A 5,302-nucleotide genomic window follows, 5' to 3' on the forward strand; every position below is an offset into this window, starting at 1 on the left:
CACAAACACACACACACACACACACAAACACCCACATCCACACACACACACACACGCACACACACACACACACACACACACACACACACACACACAAACACACACACACACCCACACCCACATCCACATCCACACACACACACAAACACCCACATCCACACACACACACACACACACAATGACATACTGACACTTAACACAGCCAATGAGCTTGGGGGAAATGCCATCACTGCGTCACTTCCCTCAAAAGGAATTTCCTCCTCCTCATGGATGCCAACCGATGGGGATTGTTCGTGCTCTATCCGTTTCAAGCAAGGAAGCAGCACATGCCACTTTTAAAGTCTTTGGTATGACTTGAACCGGTCCAATCCGGATGGGTGTTTTTTTAGGAGACACCATCTCCTTACTGGATGGCCGCTGGCTCCCTATGAGAGCTCATCCGCCCTTTGCCAGGTGTTGGTGTTGGTCCTGGTAGAGTGGCACAGTCACCCTCGCCCTCAGCAAAGCCAGTGAGGGTAGTCGGTTTAGTTGCCGACAACGCGATCATGCGGCAGATGCTTGTTAACGGAGCACACCTGCCGGTTACAAAGTTACAAAGTAACAGGTTCCCATCTGTGACTGATGCAGGTGCTTTGTGTGCTCAAGTCCCTGTAATGCAGCCACCATATGCAGCCAGATGTTGTTTGAACATGAGTCACTTATCAACCAACACTTTATGGTCACATGCTCATAACCTACCAACCAATTTGACCCATTATGTAACCACGAACAACCCATTATGCAGACTCCCTGTTCAAGTGTTTGGTCAAAAACGTTATAAAACCGTGTTCTTTGATACAAGAAGAGTGCACAGATGGACCTTCTTGTAGAGCGTGAGACCATTTTTGTATACTTAGTCGAGCCTTGTATAAGAGCTAACACGTGGAATATACAATAAAGGGATCGGGAGACAAGAGGGGGAGAGAGAGGGAAGCACAACACCAGTGGAGAACAGGGACATCAGGAGATCTGTGGAAGTGAGAGGGCTGGGGCAGGGTACACGGGATAAACAACATCGATGGACAGGGGCAGGGTACATCTACTAGGACTTTCAGGAAAGAAAACAGGGAATTTTAAAAAGGTGGATTTGTGGTGTATTAATGGGGGTACAAAAAAGAAAGGTTTTGGATGGGGGGAGATAAGAGATGGTGGTGAACAGCTGTTTTACAGACCTGGAGGGAGGAGTGGGATTGAAGAGAGTGAGGGAGTTTGTTCCAGAGGTGGGGAGAAAGCGGATTTAAAAGAGTGAGGGTGAATCGAGAGTCTTGATTTTGGCAGTTCAACCATAAGAGGGTTGCAAACAGATCTTGTGCGACCTGTCGGAATATTGGGGGGACAGAGCCCAGAGAGAGCTGGGGGGGAGCAAGGCCAGAGAGGAGTCGGTAGAAGACAGAAAGACCACCAACCTGCCTGCGGTGAGTGAGTGAAAGGCCCTCAGAGATAGCTTCATCGCAGGAGATTCCAATGATTCTGAACGCTTTGGTTTTAACAGCGTGAAGATGAGCTAGGTGTGAGGCAGGAGCACCGGCCCCAAGGGGAGAGCAGTATTCCATTGAGCTGCGGATGAAAGCCTTGTATGTGGTGAGGAGCTCAGGTGTGCCGAGGAAGGACTTCGCACGACGGAGGATGCCCAGTCGGCGACTGGCTTTGGAGGCCAGATTTGAAATGTGGTTTTCCCAGGAAAGATCATGGCAGATAGTGAGACCCAAAAGCTTGAGTGACAGAACTTCTTGGAGAGGATTATTCAGAATGTGGATGGGAGGGTTGCCCAGTCGGTCTTTTCGGAGAGACATAGTAAGAGTGTGAGATTTGTCAGGATTGAAAGACATGTTCCACTTGTTTACCCAGACTGTGATTTTGTCCAGGTCTGCAGAGAGTGAGGAGGCCGCAGACTGCCGATCTGAGGGATGAGGAATGGAGCAGCAGAGAGTGGAGTCATCAGCAAAAGATAAAGAGGATTTTCCAGAAAGTCGGAGAGATCATTTCAGAGAGAAGAGTCAATCAAAACTACATTTAATAAATCAAAATTCATCAATGATACCAAAAAAAAAAAAAATCAAAATCATATTTAATTTCACATTTATTATTTTTGTATTTTTCTTTTTGGGAATGATCATTTTTGTTTTCAATCATCCATATTCTTTCTCTGTCTTTATTGTGTTTGTTTCTCCCCTTGTCCACCTGGGATTCAGTTCAACCGAACACCTTTTCATGGATGCTCATGACTGACAAAACACCTTCCTGGCCAAGCAATATTACACTTCGTAGTTCGTCATTGCCTTGCCAGCACAAATAGTTCTGGCAGGTAATTGGTTTCTGTTCAGGGTGCTGGTGACAACCACCTACGCTTTGCGAAAGAGACCGTGGGATCTTGAAAGTCCCCCAGGATCAACCAATGCCGTATAACAAACAGACACCTGTCTCAAATGTTTCCTGTGACGGACTGCGATGTGAAATACCAGGATGGTTGTTTATAGTCGCGTCGGGAATCGACCCCAGACGAGACAACGAAAGGTGAATGCTCTGAAGACCTCTGGTTTTTTTCCCTACCTACCATGCTCCCTACTGTATACTATGGTATACCGTACAAGTTGAACTCGATTATACACTGAACATATATAGTAGTCAGGTTCACTGTTTTTTCGTTCAAAATCATGGTAGATTAGCAAACCTATACATTTTTGGAAACGTTATTACATGGAAAATCTGAAAATCAATGTTTACATTTGCCAATTCCGACCAATTCGATTCGACCAATTCGACCATTCAACCAATCACTTCGATCGACCATTCGACCAATTCGATTTGCCAATCAATTTGACCGACCTTTGCTTGTGTGGAACGGACTGTGCAAACGATGCGGACTATATTGTCGGATACGACACACAGGACAGTGATGACGAACTCTGAATGGCATATTCTGTAATCGTGTATGTTTGATGCCATTGACTGCCTGTGTATATTTTGTCATTGACTGCCTGCGTAGATGTGAAGTTATACTGACTGCATGTGTATATATGATTTTGCTGACTGCCTGTGTATGTTTGGTGATATGAATTATTGTGACACATTTTGATGTTATTAACTGCCTGTACAAAATGATAACATGTATTTGATTATGCAACTTATCGCGAATATAAAGACAGTATTTTGCAATTCAAAACCTTTGATTCGTGTCTTACCATTCCCCATAGCACTAATTTGATACTTTCATTGGATTCCTTGTCCCTGAAAATATAGGTTTAGTATATTTTAAAAAGTTTTTAGGGTAATTAGAGGCAGAAATAGAACAAAATATGTATTTTACAGTGGCCATTTGGAAAATCCAAAATGGCCGCCATACAGGTATCTCTCCAAATGTAAACATTGATTTTTAGTTTCCTTATGCTATAACCTTTCCAAAAATGTATAGGTTTGCTAATCTACCATGATTTTGAACGAAATATAATTTATTGACATCGTGAACCTGACTATAGCAATAGGCAGTTAATACCAAAAACTCCGTTCACATTGTGATACAAGAAAGAGCAATCAGAGATTGCAGACCTTCGCCAGGATGTGTTGCAGACAGACTGTGATTGCAGACCTTCGCCTTACATAGCAGAATATCTCAAAAAGTTAAGGAAGGATTTGGACGAAACTTGGTGGACCGTTTGGGTGTCCGACAAGGACGATTCGATTCGATTTTGGTGAAGATCTGAATATGGATTCGGATATGAGAATTATTTAATTATTTAAGTGATTCTTCACCATTGGGAGATAGGGCGAAAAACGACACATCGCAAGACATCTCAAAAAGTTAAGGAAGGATTTGGACGAAACTTGGTGCACCGGTTGGGTGTGTGACGAGGAAGAATCGATTAGATTTTGGTGAAGATCCAGATCCGGATCCAGCTCGTAGAATTTTTAAGTGATTCTTCACCATTGAGTGATATGGACAAGCAGGCGGAGGTATGACCTCCACCTCCATTTGCTTGATCATGGCATTCCATGCCCACCCACTCCACCTTCCATCTGTACACAGACCACACCCCCGCCCAACCTAACTCCTCCCCTCGCCCTGCCCCTCCCACCAATTTGTTAATTCGTGGCATTGCATCAGTTCCGATGTTGTCTCGTTCTTTAAACCCTTAATATCCAGCGAGATGTGAAATCACATCGACCAGCCTTGGCACCATGCCACCCACAGCCCTCATCCTGCATCGTACGGACGTGATGTTCCCACATTAAAATACGCTGTTCATCCTGTACCGTAATTAATCCCCTTGGGTGTAGGGAACCTCAATATCGATGTGTTTGCACTTTGCAGCCTGCGAATCACCATTGTGGACAGTGCAGGGAACATCAATCAGTCCAATCACAGGAATGTTGAACATCGTATTGGTTTGAGAATGGCGAGGTGGTAAAATCAGCAAAATCACCCAAATTCCAACAAATAAAGGATCACTTTTCATTCTTTATGCCAGAACCTTGAACTGGATACCAAAGTCAAGCATACTAGTCCGTATCCCTTTAACTGTGATCTCAAAATCCAATCAATAACAATCAATAAGCGGAAAACATGAATGGGTTTCAAAAACGTTCGATCCTCATGGAATATTTCTGATTCTGCGCTTTTTATGTTTAAATTGGTGATTGCTTTTCTACAGTGATCCACCATCTTGCAAGTGGAGCGTTTTCACATATTACATGTTCGGAAAGGACTGGCACCTGGCTACAGGCCCGGTCCAATATCAAAAATGAAGCCGAAGGTAAGGAGCGACTTCAGTGCCCCCTCTCCATCTTATTATAATAGAGCAAACGCATATGGTTATGTGTGCGACCAAAACGTCTTCTTCTTCTTCTTCAAATAAAATTATTAACACCCTCTTTATTAACCCTCTTAATTACGTTTGGACTACTGAGACCCCTCAGTCAGACCTATGACGACCCTTTAATACCCCCAAGACCCTTAATACCACCAAGACCCCTGAAGACCCAAAATATCCTTAAAGACCCAAAACACCCCGAAGACCCAAAACACCCCGAAGACCCAAAAGACGCCGAAGACCCAAAAATACCCGGAAGACCCAAGAGACCCCATAGACTCAAAATACCCCCAAAGACCCAAAAGACCCCAAAGACCCAAAATACCCCGAAGACCCAAAACATCCTGAAGACCCAAAAGATCCCGAAGACCCAAAACACCCCGAAGACCCAAAACACCCTGAGGACCACAAAGATCCTTAAAGATCCTGAAGACCCAAAAGCCCCTGAAGACACC

Source organism: Myxine glutinosa, chromosome 3 (genome assembly GCF_964187855.1).
Source record: "Myxine glutinosa chromosome 3, kmMyxGlut1.1, whole genome shotgun sequence".
NCBI lineage: Eukaryota > Metazoa > Chordata > Myxini > Myxiniformes > Myxinidae > Myxine > Myxine glutinosa.